Source organism: Mus caroli, unplaced genomic scaffold (genome assembly GCF_978045245.1).
Source record: "Mus caroli unplaced genomic scaffold, Mus_caroli_1 scaffold_5, whole genome shotgun sequence".
Lineage (NCBI taxonomy): Eukaryota > Metazoa > Chordata > Mammalia > Rodentia > Muridae > Mus > Mus caroli.
Genome location: NW_028227260.1, coordinates 49348394 through 49368473, shown reverse-complemented (window position 1 = coordinate 49368473; position 20080 = coordinate 49348394). Strand labels below are relative to the sequence as shown.

Below are 20080 nucleotides of genomic sequence, written 5' to 3'. Positions count from 1 at the left end.
CAGCCTATACTGAAAACATCTGTCTGGCCTTAGGTGGAAACAGACCAAGAGCCCTGCTGCAAGGCCACTGACTTAGAAATAGCTCCCAGTATCAGCACAAGCCAGGACTCCACCATGCTCCACAGGTGGCTGTTACTCACCTCAACCTCCAGTTCTCCCTCTCTTATTTGTGCCCACATCTTACTGTTTTCCTTCTCTTGAATTTTTCCAACACTTGTTATTCTTAGTGGTGCCTGTAGTCTCTGAAAGTCTCGAGCTGTTTAAGGAATCATTTCAGGAGTGTCATGCCTTTCCTGTGCATTAAGGCACAAGGTCATCTCAGGCATTGTATGCCAATCTAGTCGAGTATGACACCATGCTGATAGTCATCTCAGACTTGTTTCCTCTCTGGGTACATGGAGTCAGACTGGTGGTCTGCATGAGTTTCTTCTCATTTGGTCCACCCACATGGGCCCTTGTGGTGGTTGTCTATCTATGGCTCTCTCCTACCTGGGTCTACTGTCCTATATAGGGTGCTTCTCAAGCTATGCCCAAGGCAGGGATTATGTCTTCCTCCTGTAATTCTGTATGGGCCTAGTGGTGCTGTACTGAAGCTTCACTCAAGCTAGCTCCCTATCTGGAGCCATGGCACCAGTATATTGGTCATCTCAGGCTTGCTTTCTTCAGAGACTGTTGTTAAGTCAGTTGTTCACAGGTCAGAGCATAGATATAGCCTCTCTCCTCTCTGTCACCTACTGATGCACAAGTGATACAGCAGCAACACCTGCAACATCTCGGGAGATGTATACATTTTAATATTTTAACCCATTCCAGGAACATACAACAGAGAACTTTTGTTCAAATCATGTTTCACGAATACCACAAAGTGTTCTAACTTACAAATGATCAATGAACTACTTTTATAAAAGATGTGAGTTTGAAAGTGGATGGAAATTTTTAATAGAGGGTTGTGTGATGAGATGAGAGTACAAACAGGATTGAGCAACAATACCCAAAATAAAGAATTAATGAAAAACACATTAAAATCTATTACTTTGTAATCTATTTCAAGTACTCTCTTAAAAAAATGGAGGCTCCAGAAAGTTGTTCACTGGATAATGGCATTGACTGCTCTTCAAAAATATCTGAATTTAGTTCCCAGATCCCACATGGTGACTCACAACTGTCTTTAGTTCTAGTTCCAATTGATATGACACCATCTTCTGTCCTTTTGAGATACCCAACATGCAAGTGGTGCATATGCATACATGAATACAAAAATTCATACATATGAAATAAAAATAGATAACTCTTTTTTTCTAAAAAGGAATAAATATAGTTTGGATTGAAATATTGAATGAGCAGATAATGTTGCTCCCAGAGGCCATAAGTTATTAAAGAAAAAGTCCAGTTACAGATCAAGTATATTTTCCTATGAAATATTAGTCTCTCAGGGAAGCTGATGATGTTTCCAAACAATATAGGCAATTTCCATTGATCTTGGTTGTCCACCAGAAATGGATTTTAATTCTCCATTGCAAAAAAAACACTACACACTTTGTTTACTGGAAAGAGATATAAATTTAAAGAAGAAAGATCCTTTACTGCTGGTAATCATTAATAGGGCTAGAAGGTCCTTGTAGGAAGGTCCTTGTAGGCTATTGTATTAGAAATGCCATGAATAGCCTTATCCATCTGTGAGGAATGATAAATCAGCAATCCTGACAGTGTTTACAATAGTAATGATATAAGATTAGAAGGATATTGGTTACACATGGGGGGATAGTTAATAAAAAAATATATTTAGGAAAAGTGTCAATGTGTTTTTCTACAACAAAGAGATTTCAAATATAGGAAAGAGGAAAATATTAAAATAAGCTGAATAGTGTTTATGTTTCAGATTGAAATAACAACTGTTTATCAGTTATACACAGCAAAATAGCACTTCTCATTAAGGAAATCAAAATAACTTTTCACATTTTTAATACAGACATTGAATTTGGAGATTATAGGACAAGCCTCAGACACTTTTTTTTTTCAGGGAAATAACATGCTCATGAAATGATGGAAGGGGAGTCAATGTAACATGGGAAGTTATTTGAAGGGACTTGTATTAGTCAGATCAGTACCAATTGATTTATTAGACCAAGAATTTCCAATAGCATTTTTAGAGATGGAATAAATTATTGCAGAATCATGTATTTTGGGGACATTGTCACACTATCTAGGCATTATTGGATGAGGTGGCCTTGAATTCATAAAAGCCACCTGCTTTTGTCTGCCTCCCTGGTGTTTGATTTAAAGGTATGCCCCACCATGTCCAGCTTCAGAAGTATATTTTAAACCACTAGATCTATTGGGAACTAATAAAATCATTCTAGAGTTTTGATTAGTGATAAATCATATATGTGTGTGTATATATATATATATACATATATATGTATATGTGTATATATTTATATACATATATATGTATATATATGTGAAAATCTCTCTATGATAAAAAAACCCACAAAGTTCACAATAAAGCATTTTTCTTGAAATATTATTTGCAAATCCATTAAAGTGACTATTATTACTACAGTGTCAATTAAAATTTCATGTCACTTTATTAGATAAAATGAAAATAAATAATAGTAATTTCATATTATTACAGTCAATAATATGTGGATTGATTCCAGTAAAAACCACCAATCAAACTCAAAGAAAGTATATAATATAAAGTAACTAATCTTTACTATTGAGAAGTGTCAAGAAAAGATATTCAAAGAAAGGTGTGACAGTATCTAAAGTGAAGGATAATAAGTGAATATTTTCACTAAAATTAATGTCCAAAGTGTTTTAAAACAGACTCATCTAATCTAAAGTGCATTATGTTGTTAATTATCAAACCTTCAAGGATTTTTTTGACAAAATAAAATGTTATAATATACATAAATTCTGTAATTTTTGATATATCTAATTTAGTAGTGGCTTTCTAAGTATAAAGCATGTTTGAAGCAGTATTGAAGAGGTTGCATGCACAAAAGAATCAGAGAAAGGGTATCTTGTAGTTTAATATATATCTGTAAGATTAAAATTGCTTCCAAGTTTTAAAATATCACAAGTAATAGATATAACTAGTTACTTTTTCCTTTCTTTAAATGATGATAAATCATTTCAATTGCAATTGCATTGACTTATTTTATTTTACTGTGGAAAAAAGAGAATAAATACATGTGTAAAGATTATAGAAGCCAGGCAGTGGTGGCGCACGCCTTTAATCCCAGCACTTGAGAAGCATAGGCAGGCAGATTTCTGAGTTCGAGGCCAGCCTGGTCTAGAGAGTGAGTTCCAAGACAGCCAGGGCTACGCAGAGAAACCCTGTCTTGAAAAAAAAATTAAAGGAATGGCTTTACAAAGGAGTGACATTTAGATATGTAATGTGTAGCTCTAAATTTAATATACGTATCAAAGGTCTCATTTAAATGATGTGGAGTTATCCCCCAAGTTTCTTTAAGGGAAGTATTTCATAACAATAAAAATCATGGAATACTTTAAGGGAAATGGAAGAAATTAGTAAAAGATGATACTAAATATAGTATTTCATACGTTTTTTCTTATAAAAAGTATAAGAAGTAAATTTACTATTTCATGGGTTCATTCATTCTTCCTTTATATTCTTGTTTTAGTAAATTCCACTTCTTCCTATTGTAATACTCAAATATCCTAACATTATTACTTTGTTTGCAGTAAACTTAGTTTTTGTATTTTATGTTACAATTCCAGAGAACATTAATTGCTTTCCAGTTCTAATTGCTTAAATGTATACATTATTTATTTTCAATAATGTTAATTCTACCCAGAGATTAATGTTATTTATTAAAATATCTTGCATAATTATTGGATATTATATTATTATTTATATGCTATCAGTACCTAAGTAGTAAAGAAAAAATAGAAAAACTAAGAAAGGAACTATCTTTAGAAGGAAAGTAAGGCTGGGGGATTTAACTCAGCAGTAGCTCTTGCATACAACCTACAAAACCCCAGGTTCTATTTCTAGGACCTCATAAAAGAAAATTAATCAGAAATTAGTCATTTAAAGGAATGCAGAACAAGGTATGAGATTCCCCAGAAAAGAGATAAGAGTAAAGCATAACTATACATTATAGAAAAATCAAGGACTAACTAAATCAAAAGCTCTATTTAAACTGAGCTCTTAACTTTCATGAAAATGGCTCTTACAAAAATACATACCATCAGATATTTCTGTTCTTAACCACTATAATGTGAACTTTTTATGACTTTGTTTTATGGAATTATGTTGTAGTATCCTATTTGACAGCAATGTTACAATTTAAAGAAACAAACTTACAAAATTTTATTCTTTGATAGCAATTTCCTTGAGATTAGTCTGTCTGCAGTAGAGTGCTATCTCTGTGAGGAGCCACAGAACATAATCTAGAATATTTTTCCCATAGAAAAACATTCTTACATCCAGTTTTATTTTGTTTTTTGAAAATCATGACTCTCACATCTAGGTTTTTCTCCATAAAGCTGATAGCCAGGGACAAATTTGATTCAAATGACAATATAAATCTGTAAAATACATAAGGCTGAACAGCGAGTATTTAGCCAGTTAACAATCTTATCATGTTGTATTCTGAACTTTTGACATTTTTTATGGAGACACGCGTGCACACGCGCGCGCGCACACACACACACACACACAGACACATATATACACATTTACATGTACATATATATATATGTATATATATTCACAAAAGAAAGCGATCGATCCCATGTTATACAGTCCAAATTTTTCAATTGGTTCAAAGGCCAAAAGTATGATCCAGTAAGAATTTTGCTACAATTACAGTCTCTGTGAGTCCTATGGACCCAGGTTAGTAGACTGAGTAGGTCTTCTTGTGGTGTCCTGGACACCTCCAGTACAGAGCCTGGCATGGTCTTTGTGGTGACAGAGCGACATGGTTCCTGCCCCTGGGACAATACACTGTGTTACCAACCAAGAGTGTCAAAAGCTGTTGTGGGCATAAGTCTTGTTTTTCTAATAATGTACATATTTTCTGAACCTACTAGCAGTATTGCACTACTTCTTTCCAAGGAATGTTCTCCCTATTAATGTGAATGATTCCATGATAATTAGAGACAACAGGAGTCCAGGAGTCAAGGCTTTGTTCAGCAAAATGGTAAACACTGGTACCTTCAGTACAGCTTTTAAGGCTATGGGAAAGAGCTCTAAATAAATGCATTTGAAAAATATACATTCTCATCTATGCAAAAATATAAAAGTGCAATATGAATTATGAGGGGCTTCATGAATCTAAAGAAACAGAAGTAGCTATACTATTAGCCAGCTTGTCAGAAAGATACAATGATAGGCAGATACAAATGAACGCAGATTCTTCAGTTCAAAGTCAACCTGGGACACAAAGAATTCAAGCCCAGCTGTGGTGGAAAATGGTAATTTCATGGCAAGGTCCCACCCAACTACCTTATTTTTTGTCGTTAACAAAGGCAGTAAGATCTCTTAACACTTGCAATGTTAAGAAAAATAAGTATCCTCAATGTCTCTTAAGAATCTAAGTTCAGGGGTCATGGGATGCTGATACATAAGATAATCAAAAGGAAAACCTGCAGTAAATTACTGGATTGATATGTATAATAAAAGACTGAATCTGTGTTCTGCAGAAGATGAGCTATCCAGAGATTTTTTTAGGTTAAAAAGACAGAACCGCTTGGAGAATGGACACACATATCTGCAAGCAGGAAATGGACAGAGAGCTCTCTTAAATAGTAAGCAAGCAGGATATAGAAAGAAATACAGAGAGACTATAAAGAGAAAGCAGAACACAGAGAAGCAGACTGGAAAATTTATGTCAAGCTGAACACAGAGAATCAGCTTGGGTCCATGATTAAGGGCTCCTGTCTAAAGGAAATACTGGGACCAAGTGTGGAGCAGAGACTGAAGGAAAGGCCATCCAAACCTTGGGATCCATCCCATATACAGCCACCAAACCCAGACACTATGCGGATGCCAAGAAGTGCTTGCTGACAGGAGCCTGCTATAGTCTCCTGAGAGGCTTTGCCAGTGCCTGACAGATATAGAGATGGATGCTTGCAACCAACCACTGGAACCCCATTAGCATGGAGTTATCCATTGGAGGAGGTAGAGAAAGGACTGAAGGAACAGAAGGGCTTTGCAACCCCATAGGAAGAACAACAATATCAACCAACCAGACACACCAGAGCTCCCAGAGACTAAACCACCAACCAAAGTGTACAAATGGAGGGACCCGTGGCTCAAGCTGCATATGTAGCAGTGGATGGCATTCTATTGCATCAGTAGGAGGAGAAACTCATGGTTCTATGAAGGCTCGATTCCCCAGTGTAGGGGAATGCCAGGGCTGTGAGGTGAGAGTTAATGAGTGGTAGGGGGAGCATCCTTATAGAATCAGGGGAAGGAGGGATGGGAGAGGGGGATTTTGGAGGGGAAACTGGGAAAGGGGATAACATTTGAAATGTAAATACTTAAAATATCAAAACAACAACAAAAACAAAACCTTCAAGTAATTCTTTTCGCTGCTCCTAGACACCTTTTCTCTCAGAACTCCTCTCCAAGCCAGTGATTGTCCTTGGCACTCCAGCTTGATGAATTCTGTCTCCCACTCTTCCCCAAGACTTTCTTGAGTTCCATGTGATATTTGGCAGTGTATTTCTGCATCTGTTTATATCTGCTGTTAGATGAACCTCCCAAGGGACATTTATTCTAGGTTACTGTCATACCTGACTTTCTGGGTCTGGGTTACCTCACTCAGGATAATATTTTCTAGTTCCATCCATTTGTCTCAAGTCATTGCAGGACTAGGTACATCCTCTCCAACTGTAGCCAGAGAAGACCGCCCAGTTAGGGGAACGAAATCCAAAAGCAGGAAACAGTGTCAGGGACAGTTCCTGTTGTGGAAAGCCCTAGGGTTAATTATATTTGATGTCAATTCCATTCTCCTGTGAGTGGCTGTGAACAAGGAATGAGTCAGTACTCAGGTGATTTCCTGTAAACCTGCTTCCCACAATAATTTGTAAAGTAAAGGAGAGCTGGTGTTTGGCAGATAAAAGGGAAGGTGGAGCAGAAGGTGGCAGAGAGAAGAAGGAAAAAAATAGAAGAGGGAGAGGATGCAGAGGAGGAGGAAGAAGAATAAAAGCAGAGTAGAAGTATCTGGCCTGGAGAAACCACAAGTTCTAAGGGATCTCATATATTTCTAAGGGATCTCACATATGTGGAAGATGGTAGTGTAGCAGTAGATCTGCCCAGTCTAGGCGCACAGCATGTAATCATATTAACTATGTTGTGTTTTCATTGCTGGGGCATATTTAGGTAAACATTTACCACAACAAGTCCCCACTCAAGTTATTAGGGGACCCACATGAAAACCAAGATACGCATCTGATACATATGCACAGGCCACATATGTCCTGCTCTTTATTCTTTTTGATTGGTGTGTCATTCTCTGGAAACCCCCATGGGTCCAGGTTAGTTGAAACTGTGGTCTTGTGGAGTTCCCATCTCCTCTTAGTTCCTCAGCCCTTCCCCCAACTCTTCCATAAGAATTCCTGAGCTTCCTTTAATGTTTTGTTATGGCTCTCTACATCTGTTTCAGTCAGTCAGTGGCTAAGTGGAGCCTCTCAGAGGACAATTATACTAGGCTCCTGTAAATGAAGAAAATATCTAATTAAAAAAAAAAAACGTGGAGTTAAAATGTGTTTACATTTGAACAATTATCAATGTCTTTTCATTTTATGAAATCAAAACTAAATTAGAAAATTATTGCATTGATCAGAGTTACATGAATTTAACCATAGCTATTGTAGATGAGTGTTTATAGGCATTTGGAAAAAAAAAACTTGTGAGGTATATTTTATTATATTTTATTTTTTATTTTTATTGATTACTTTATTTATTTACATTTCAAATGTTATTTCCCTTCCAAGTTTCTCCTCCACAAACCCTCATCCCATCTCCTCCTTCCCGCTGCTTCTATGAGGGAGATTCCCCACCCACCCACCCAACCACACACCCATGCCTGCCTAACCTCCTTAGCATTCCTGTACACTGGGGCATCCACTCTCCACAGAACCAAGCGCATCCCCTCCCACTGATACCAGATAAGACAATCCTCTGCTTACATATGGAGATGGAGCCATTTGTCCCACCATGTATATGCCTTGGTGGTTTACTTTCTGGGAACTTTGGGAGAGGGGTCTGTTTGGTATTGTTCTACCTATGGGGTTGTAAATCCCTTCAGCTCCTTCAGTCCTTCCAACACCTTCTCCATTGGTGTCCCTGTGATCAGCTTATTGTTGGCTCTGAACATCAGCGTCTGTGTTGGTCAGGTTCTGGCAAAACATCTCAGGGGACAGCCATACCAGGCTCCTGTCAACAAGCACTTTTTGGCATCAGCAATTGTGTCAGGCTTTGTTATCTGCAGGTGTGATGGATCCCTAGGTGGGACAGTCTCTGGATAGCTTTTCCTTGAGTTGCTGATCACTCTTCTTCCCTGTATTTCCTTTAGACAAGGGTAATTCTGGGTTAATATTGTTGAGATGAGTGGATGCACCCATCTGCATATGGTCTCTACAGATTCTTTTTCCCCTCTGTTGGGTATTACAGCTAATGTCATGCCCAATGTGTCCTGGGAGCCTCTTGCTTTCCTGGAATATGGGACTTTCTAGTAGCTACCCCCAGGTCTCCATCTCCCACTGCTACATACCACCGTTCAATTTCCTGATCCTCTGGACTTCTCCTCAACATCCTTCCACACCTGCCCTCCTTTCCCCTTCCCCCTCATCTCTCCCTCAAAAATAACTTCCTACGTCTACCTGCCTTGATGATTACTTTGTCCTCCCTTCTAAGTAGTACTGAAGCATCCACATTTTGGTCATCCTTCTTCTTTCATATTGTCTGTGAGTTGTATTATGGGCATTCTGAGATTTTTTTCCTAATACCCACTTATCAGTGAGTACATACCATGTGTGGTTTTATTTGAAACTGTTCTTACCTTACTCAGGATGATATTTTCTAGTTCCATCCATGTGCTTAAGAATTTCAGGAAGTCATTGCTTTTAATAACTGAGTAGTACTCCATTTTGTAAATGTATCACATTTTCTGTATCCATTCCTCTAGTGAGGAACATCTGGGTTGTTTTTAGCTTTTAGCTATAATAGATAAGGCTGCTATGAATATAGTGGAGTATGTTTCCTTGTTGTATGTTAGAGAATATGCCAAGTAGGATATAGTTGGGTCCTCAGGTAGTACTATGTCCAATTTTCTGAGAAACTGCCAAACTTATTTCCAGAGTGGATGTATCCACTTGCAATCCCCCTAGCAATGGAGGAGTGTTCCTCTTTCTCCACATCCTTGCCAGCATCTGCTGTCACATGAGTTTTTGATTTTAGCCTTTCTGACTGGGGTGAGGTGGAATATCAAGGTCCGTTTGATTTGCATTTCCCTGATGACTAAGGATGTTGAAGATTTCTTTAGGTACCTCTCAGCCATTCGAGATTCCTCAGTTGAGAATTCTTTGTTTAGCATTGTACCCTATTTTTAATAGAATTATTTGGTTCTCTGGAGTCTAACTTCTTGAGTTCTTCATATATGATTTTTGTTAATATTTTAACCAATTGTCTTGGCTAAAAATGGTTCTTTGCTCAAGCTTTCAGTACATTATTTCATACTCTTGAAATTTATGTATATACAATGTGCAGGGTTACTTAAGGAGTTCATTTATTTTTGGAACATGATCAAAGAATGGTATCATATGAGAATTCTGAGTGCTTCTGAGAAAACCCAAGAATCTTGTGACTTTCATTTCTTTCTTTCTTTCTTTTTTTAATTGAATTTAAATATTTTTTTTTTTTTTTACTTATTTACCTTACATCCTGCTCACTGTTCTCCCACTCCAGGTCATGCCTTCCTAAAGTACTTCCTTCCCCTATTGCTCATCCCCCATTCCCTCCTTCTCTGAGGGGGTAGGCCCCTCTCCCTTTAATATTCCCCCTCCCTGCCCTTCAAGTCTCTACAAGCTTAGGCACATCTTCTCCCATTGAGGCCAGACAATGTAGCCTAGCTAGAACATTTGCCAAGTACAATCAACATCTTTTGGGATAGCTCCGGTTCCAGTTATTCAGGACCCATATGAAAACTAAGCTGTGCATCTGCTCCATATGTGTGGGGAGGCCTTGGTCAAGCCTGTTTATGTTCTTTGGTTGGTGGTTCAGACTCTGAGATCCCCAATGGTCCAGGTTAATGAACACTGTTTCGTTTTTTTAAAAATAACCAACATGTTTTGACGACCCTCACAGGAGTAATTGGTAAGTATATATATATGAATATGTTTATGTGTATGCATATATTTGCATATGCAGGCAAATACATATGCATGCATATATATAGATGCATAGATATACACATATACATACATGTATATGTATTTGTCTATATATGTACATATGCATACACAAATATGCCATACACACATACAAACACACACACACATATATATGTATATATATATACATAAGAATATTTTTGAATATGTGTTTACATCTAGAAAATTATAGCAACAGGTTATTCATTAAATGAACTAAATTGATATGCTAACATAGAATTCCTTCTAGCTGGTTCTGTTGAACTAGTCATATTAAACCTCACAACTTAATTGCAAATCATTAAAAATTGATTTTTCATTTAAGTTTTCTAATGAATGTAAATTATTTCTTATGATATGTCAATTAAACTTAAGAAATATTGGTTATTGACTTTCCTTGTCAAAATTCTTTTATCTGAGAAATTTGAGGATTACTTTCTTAAATAAAATCAACTATTATTAGCATTTTGTGGTTAAACAAATAAATTTAAACTATTTCCTTTATATTTGCACTATTAAGTAACTTTTATATTTATTTTTGTCATTCATACAGCCCAGGGTCCATTCTTCTCTAACTACATGGAAAGGTATGTATAAATATGTAAAAGTTTAACTGCAATTCATAACTGAATTTTTTACATAGAAGTTCGAAGGCTCCAAAGTAAAATCTTGCTTTATTTTTTCAACTTGAAAGCATTTTTCTCATTAACCCAGAGTATTTTGTAAATAGAATAAAGTGCCAAAATGGCAATATTCCTCAATATTAATTATCTTGGAGGGCTCAAACCTTTAAAAAGCAGAAACTTAAGAGGAAATGGTTTTTCTATGTATTTTAAAGAATGGTGGCTCAATTTAGCACAATAGAAATTTATATAAAAATAACTTATATCAATAAAAATTTTAACAGAATCAAATCAGGATCAATAAAATCAGGAAAAGGAAACAATGAGAAATTAGCCTAAATATCAGCAATGTACTCTTAAACCTTGGTTCAGTAATTTATTCAGCATAAAATTCTATACAACACATTGAATTTAACCAATACAAATGCATTTCATTTCTCAAGGTTGGCATAGCTACTTCACAGAAATATCATAAAGAATAAAGAAGCTTATATATGTCAACTACATTTTAAAATATTGTTTAAGGTTTTTAAAGTCTATATGTAGATTCCAAAAGTCAATTACATGAGCTAATCTCTCATCAAATCTGTAGTCTTCACTATTTCCAGAGTCACCATACATATAAAGATGGCTTATATTTTTAATTCTCCAATTTTTATATTCATTCAAAACAAGTATCAAATCCAATTTTCATGTGAATATTGTTTAACAGCCTAAAGTCCAAAAATGTTTGCTCTAAAATAGCAAGAATGTTGCCAACATATTTTATATTTGGTCTTTTGATCGGAGTCAATCTAACTATAATAAGGTAATATTTCTTTTCAGTTCTGATTTGCATATTCAAAAGATTAGTAGTTTTGAACATTTTACTAATAAAACTTCAATATTTGTATGAATCCTTGTTTAACCATTTTGAAATGGATTTTTTTTTTATTTTTTATTTACTTTTTTTTTTTTAGGTATTTATTTCGTTTACATTTCCAATGCTATCCTGGAAGTCCCCCATACCCTCCCCACAACCCCCGCTCCCCTACCCACCCACTCCCCCTTCTTGGCCCTGGTGTTCCCCTGTACTGGGGCATATAAAGTTTGCAAGACATGAGCTCCCAGGGAGGGGGGTACTGGTTAGTTCATATTGTTGTTCCACCTATAGGGTTGCAGATCCCTTTAGCTCCTTGGGTACTTTCTCTAGTTTCTCCATTGGGGGTCCTGTGATCCATCCAATAGCTGATTGTGAGCATCCACTTCTGTGTTTGCTAGGCCCTGGCATAGTAAAACAGTGCATTCTTATAACACTAAAATACTTTATTGATCATAGATAAAAACAATGTAAGATTTCATAATTTTGACTTAATTTCTAATCATGATTTCTAGTGCTAATGTTTTTGACTGTTGAATTAAAATGTATCTAACAATCATGGTGTATATATTCAAAATGACACAATTTGTAAGCAATTTTTCTACTATGATTGGTCTCTGTAACATCAAAGACACTGTCATGAAATTCTATTATCTCAGAAAATTCAAACCAGCTTGATGGTTTCATTCATGGTCTTCCAGCATTAAACAAGTTGGTCCTGCTTCAAGGTCATCCATGAGAAATCATATACCCATTAACATTCTTTCAACTGTGGAAATATGGGAAACAAGATTGTTGGTTGAACTATTTTCAAGGTCAGCGTTGGATTTCAAAAATTTTTTGAAGCCTTGGAAGAGATCTGGAAAGAACTTAAGTAACATTTGTAATTCTTTACCCGTCCTTTTCATCTGTTGTGGCATTATACCTGTCTTGTCTTTATGATTGGCATCATGTTTGTACCTGCTATTTGGAATTATAATTTGAGATAGACTTCTCCTTCCAAGTTTATGAATTCCAGGTCTCTGTTTTTCAGAAGCATATAAATCCCTAGTTACTTTTTTTGAGCTGATATCCACGTGTTCATTCTCATTTCTCACATTTAGCTCACATAGACACCTTCCTGGCCAGAGGAAGTGCTTTGCCTGAGCATCGGCAGCAGACATTTGGTTCCGGGCTTGAAATGGATTTTTAAAGGTCAGTGTTTTGTTTGTTCTCCATCATCATTACCATTATTGTTGTTATTATTATTATTGTTGTTGTTATTATTATCATTATTATTATCCTCATTGCTAGTAGTAGTAGTAGTAGTAGTAGTAGTAGTAGTAGTAGAAATTATATGAATCTTTATAATCAAGGCTGATTTTAAACTCATAATCAACCTGGTTCTCTATTTCAAATGTTGGAATTACAGGTATGTACAACTATGACCAACTGAGTGCAAACTTTTTCAAAATGCCTACTTCAATTGTCAATTTCATATATGGTTGTATTTTAATTAAAAAAAATAGCAAGTAATCACTTTTGTGTTTCACAGCCGGGTAAGAATACTGGTAGATTGCTTAGGCTACACTTGACATCCTTACACATTTGGGAATATGAAAACAGGAATTGTTCTGTGCAGATTCTGTATGAAAGAATAGAATGGTATGAGGTTGAATTGAAGGGCTGGACACAGGAGGAGTTGAAGGAAGGAAGTGATTTCATCACAATAAAGTATACTCATGTATGAAAGTTACATTTAAAATTAAATACAAATAAACATTTCAAAATATAAAACATCAATGCACACATTCTTAAAAAAAAACAATATGATCTATAATATGACACAGGCATACCACTCACACATGTAAAGCCAAAGGACTGCATATTTTTTCTAGAGATACCTACATACTATTGATACTTATTCATACTCATTTTACTGATGCTCTAGTCTCAATATCTAGAAAATTAGCATATATATCTATATTTACATCTATCTATCTATCTAGAGACAGAGAGAGACAGAGACAGAGAGAGACAGAGAGAGACAGAAAGACAGAGAGACAGAGACAGAGAGAGAGAGAAAGGAGTCTTTTACACTGAAGGAATTTGGCAGTATGAAACAACATGAATTAATATAGGTTATATTAATAAGCAAAAAATGTATGGAGGAAATGTAGTATGACTTCATTTTGTTGTGGCATATAAATTACAACAAATCAGAGAAGCAGACGATATGATCACAGTTATTTCTGGATGGTTTGTGGGGAAATGTAGAACTGCTACTTGACAAATATAAAATTGTCATTATTTTATATTTATATTTGTTAAAATCTCAAATATCCTTGTAATAATTGTAACATTGTAATAACAAATTGTCAGCAATATCTTTTAACAGAAATAAAAATGAATATACCCCCTTAAATATCAGAAGATACGTTCAAAATGCTACTAGCATATAAATTTTCTATGGAAACTTCTAAAATTAAATAACATCTTCACTATTTAAAATTATATTGAAAATATTTTATATTATATATTCTGATTATGATTTCTTCTCCTCCAAGATATTCCCCACTGCTCAATCCACTTAAATTCACATCTTTTTTTTCTTTCTCTCTCATTAAAAACAGCGATCTGGACATGGTCCCCAGTTGAAGTAAGGGGCCATACACCCATCTAGAAATTTGTAACCCAGAATTGTCCCTGCCTACAGAAAACACAGGGACAAAAATGGAGCAGATTCTGAAGGAAATGCCATCTAGAGACCTCCCCATGTAGGGATGCATCCAATCTGCAGACAGGAAACCCACACACAGTTGCTGATGCCAAGAAGCGCTTGCCTGGTATGACTGTTCCCTGAGGTATTATACCATCACCTGACCAAAACAGATGCAGACACTTAGAGCCTGTGGACCACAATGGAAGAGTTAGGGAAAGCACTGAAGGAGCTGAAAGGGATTGCAACCCCACAGGAAGAACAATGTCAACTAATTGAACCACCCAAATCTCCCAGGAACTAAACCACCTATGTATACAAAGAGTATACATAGAGGGAACCATGGCTCCAGACACATATATAGTAGAGGATGGCCTTATCTGTCATCAATGGAACGGGAGGCCCTTGGTGCTCTGGAGGCTCGATGATGCAGCATAGGGTGATGCTAGAGCAGTGAGGCAGGAGTGGGTGAGTGGCTAGAGGAGCATACCCTTAGAGGCAGGGGTTGGAGAGAGAGGGTAGATGGGATGGGGGGTTGTTGGAGGGGTAACCAGGAAGGGGGATATCAATTGAAATGTAAACAATTTAAATGATTAATAAATAAAAACGATTTTCACTTTGAAAACCTTATAATACATAAGACAAGGTAAACACACACACCTATGTTGAAAATAATTCCATCTCAGTAGTAGAACAGTTGCTTTGCCTGAGCTTGTCTGTGGGAAGTAAAAGGGGCCGGGGGAAGCAGGTGGGAGGGAGGAAAGCCCACATCCGGCCAGAGTTCCTCCTATGCTCTGGGCAGGTGGATACCCACTTGGCCCCGGGTGGGCATCTAAGCCACTGACCCCACTCGATGGGGGATGGACAAGGGGCAGCCCCCCATAACCAAGATGACACCCTGTGCCCCGGGGTTATGGGAGAGAAAGCTTAGGGAAAGAGGTTCCCACACAGGTGATAGTCTGTGCAGCTGGCCTTGATGAGCAGAGTCTGTCTATGGTTTTAGAGTTTTGTTATAAAAAGGCAGGGAGAAAGGGAGAAGGTAAAAGAGAGAAAGAGAGAGAGGCCGGGCCATGGCCAAGAAGAAAGAAGGGGGAAAGGAGAGAGAGGGCACTTGTCCATGTATTTGAACTCTAGCAATGTAAAAATTTGTCCTTTTAAAATAAAATTTGTTAGATCTCAAGTGTGTACACAGTACTGTTTTTTTGAACTGTACATGACTATTTCATAACTTGAATTAATATGATTTAATTCTATATCTGTTACCTTAGTCATCATTATTTATTCTTTCAATTTTTTTTGGCAGGATTTCTCTGTATAGCTCTGGCTGTCCTGGAACTCACTCTGTAGACCAGACTGGTCTCGAACACAGAAATTCGTCTGCCTCTGCCTCTGCCTCCCAAGTGCTGGGATTAAAGGTTTGTGCCACCATGCCCAGCTTTATTCTTTCACTTTTTTATCGGTTATTTTATTTATTTACATTTCAAATGTAATCCCCCTTCCCAGTTTTCCCTCCACAAACCCCCTATGCCCTTCTCCTCCCCCTTCATCTATGACAATGTGCCCCCAGACACCCACCCCTCCTGCCTTACCACCCTAGCATCCCCCTACTCTGGTGTATCAAGCCTTCACAAGACCAAGGGACTCCCCTCTCAGAGATGCCCGATAATGCCATCCCCTGCTACATATCTAGCTAGAGCCATGGATCCCCCTGTGTGTACTCTTGGTTGGTGGTTTAGTCTCTGGGAGCATTGGGGTATCTGGTTAGTTCATATTGTTGTTCTTCCTATGGGTTGCAAACCCCTTCAGGTCCTTCAGTTCTCATCCTAACTCTTCCATTGGGTCCACATGCTCAGTCCAATGGTTGGCTATGAGCATCCACATCGGTATTGGTCAGGCTCTGGCAGGGTCTCTCAGGGGATAGCTATACCAGGTTTCTGTCAGCAAGCACTTCTGGGCATTTGCATAGTATCTGGGTCTGGTGGCTATATATGGGATGGATCTCAAGGTGGAGAAGTCTCTGGATGGCCTTTCCTAAAGTTCCTGCTCCACTCTTTGTCCCTGCATTTTCTTTTGAAATGAAAATGTTAATCCAGATTTTCTCCTGTCAATCTTTTCTTTTTTTAATTGGTTATTTTTATTATTTAGTTTTTATCTGTATGATTACTCTCATTTACTAAATGTTTATAATTCATAAGTGCTGATTTAGAGAGTTTACCAAGCAATAACTCATACTGTACTAACATCATGAGGTTAAATATGTTCATTTTGAGATTGTACATGTTATTGTTTTATGAAACGTACGACTTCCAAGATAGTGACTTATTCAAGACCTTCAATGTAAAAGTCGTATAGCAAAAATTTTATCTTATATGCCTCCAAAATTTCTCCAGAAATTCATCATCTTACTGAATATGTACACAGTATTATCTTCTATAATTCCAGTAACATCAGAGGGTACAATAGACTGATAATGTACCACACAAAGATAGCCAAAAATGATAATATCTCCATGTAAATTTCACCTGGAAAAATCAGTTTATCCAAATCAATGATATATATTATCTAAATTATGTGTTGTTATATATATATTAGTTATACATATATGTATATGATATATATATATATCATATATATATATCACTATTCATTAGAGTAAATACTTGAGCAAAATAAATTTCACCTGGAAAAATCAGTTTATCCAAATCAATGATATATATTATCTAAATTATGTGTTGTTATATATAATAGTTATATGTATATTATATATATATATATATATATATATATCACTATTCATTACAGTAAATACTTGAGCAATAACTGTTCATGTGCCCATGTGATGTACAGAGAAATAAAACAGGTAGAAGAGCTGTCTGATGAAGTTGCTTAATTTGGAAAATTAATCCAAAAAAGATGACATCTAAGTGTTTACTGAGTATATAAAAAATTAATACTGCGTAAAATGCCATATGTTTCTGTCAAAGTATAATCTGGCATTTGCTCATTGGTGTGACAAATGAGTTAAATACAAATACACTCAGCAAAAGCCTCTTCCGGTCAGAAAAGCACCTGGGTAGCTAGGGCGCAGGGTCGGCTGACACTTGCCAGCTACCCACAACACCCGCCACAGGATCTTAAGACTTCTGGTGAGTGGAACACAGCTTCTGCTCCAGTCCAATCACACGGGACCTGAGACTGCTTTGGTTGGGGAGGCAGAAATCCGGCCTGAGTAGGGCCACAAGCCTCTTCCGGCCGGACCAGCACCGGGGTACCTCCAGCTACCCACCACCCCCCCGCCACAGGATTTTGAGACTGCTGGTGAGTGGAACACAGCTTCTGCTCCAATCTTTAAACAGTGACAATGACAACAACTAACCCCAGAGATTACCAGATGGCGAAAGGTAAACGTAAGAATCTTACTAACAGAAACCAAGACCACTCACCATCATCAGAACCCAGCACTCCCACTTCGCCCAGTCCAGGGCACCCCAACACACCGGAAAAGCTAGACACGGATCTAAAAGCATATCTCATGATGATGGTAGAGGACTTCAAGAAGGACTTTAATAACACACTTAAAGAAATACAAAGGAACACTGGTAAACAGGTAGAAGACAGTAAAGAAGAAGCACAAAAATCCCTTAAAGAAATGCAGGAGAACACTGCTAAAGAGTTACAAATCCTTAAAGAAAAACAGGATAACATAATCAAACAGGTAGAAGTCCTTAATGTAAAACAGGAAAACACATCCAAACAGATGATGGAAATGAACAAAACCATACTAGATCTAAAAAGGGAAGTAGACACAATAAAGAAAACCCAAAATGAGGCAACACTGGAGATAGAAACCTTAGGAAAGAAATCTGGAACCATAGATACCAGCATAAGCAACAGAATACAAGAGATGGAAGAGAGAATCTCAGGTGCAGAAGATTCCATAGAGAACATCGGCACAACAATCAAGGAAAATGTAAAATGCAAAAAGATCCTAACTCAAAACATCCAAGAAATACAGGACACAATGAGAAGACCAAACCTACGGATAATAGGAGTGGATGAGAATGAAGATTTTCAACTCAAAGGACCAGCAAACATCTTGAACAAAATTATAGAAGAAAACTTCCCAAATCTAAAGAAAGAGATGCCCATGAACATACAAGAAGCCTACAGAACTCCAAATAGACTGGACCAGAAAAAAAAATACCTCCTGACACATAATAATCAGTACAACAAATGCTCTAAATAAAGATAGAATACTAAAAGCAGTAAGAGAAAAAGGCCAAGTAACATATAAAGGCAAGCCTATCAGAATTACACCAGATTTTTCACCAGAGATTATGAAAGCCAGAAGATCCTGGACGGATGTTATACAGACACCTAAAAAACACAAATTCCAGCCCAGGCTACTATACCCAGCCAAACTCTCAATTAACATAGATGGAGAAACCAAAGTATTCCACGACAAAACCAAAATCACACATTATCTCTCCACGAATCCAGCCCTTCAAAGGATAATAACAGAAAAAAACCAATACAAGGATAGGAACCACGCCCTAGAAACAACAAGAAGGTAATCCCTCAACAAACCTAAAAGAAGACAGCCACAAGAACAGAATGCCAACTTTAACAACAAAAATAACAGGAAACAACAATTACTTTTCCTTAATATCTCTTAATATCAATGGACTCAACTCCCCGATAAAAAGACATAGACTAACAAACTGGCTACACAAACAAGACCCAACATTTTGCTGCTTACAGGAAACTCAACTAAGAGAAAAAGATAGACACTACCTCAGAATGAAAGGCTGGAAAACAATTTTCCAAGCAAATGTTATGAAGAAACAAGTTGGAGTAGCCATTCTAATATCTGATAAGATTGACTTCCAACCCAAAGTCATTAAAAAAGGCAGGGAGGGATACTTCATACTCATCAAAGGTAAAATCCTCCAAGAGGAACTATCAATCCTGTATATCTATGCTCCAAATACAAAGGCAGCCACATTCATTAAAGAAACTTTAGTAAATCTCAAAGCACACATTGCACCTCATACAATAATAGTGGGAGACTTCAACACACCACTTTCACCAATGGACAGATCATGGAAACAGAAACTAAACAGGGACACAGTGAAACTAACAGAAATTATTAATCAAATGGATCTGGCAGATATCTACAGAACATTCTATCCTAAAACAAAAGGATATACCTTCTTCTCAGCACCTCATGGTACCTTCTCCAAAATTGACCACATAATTGGTCACAAAAGAGGCCTCAACAGATACAAAAATATTGAAATTGTCCCATGCATCCTATCAGATCACCATGGAATAAGGCTGATCTTCAATAACAAAATAAATAATAGAAAGCCAGCCTACACGTGGAAACTGAACAACACTCTTCTCAATGATACCTTGGTCAAGGAAGGAATAAAGAAAGTAATTAAGGACTTTTTAGAGTTCAATGAAAATGAAGCCACAACATATCCA

At 36.9% G+C, this 20080-nt stretch overlaps 1 pseudogene; it reads right to left on the bottom strand.

Moving 5' to 3' along the window:
- Nucleotides 1-660: 660 nt before the first annotated feature.
- On the bottom strand, nt 661-783 carry LOC115030205 (small nucleolar RNA SNORA17; annotated as a pseudogene).
- Between the last annotated feature and the right edge of the window lie 19297 nt (nt 784-20080).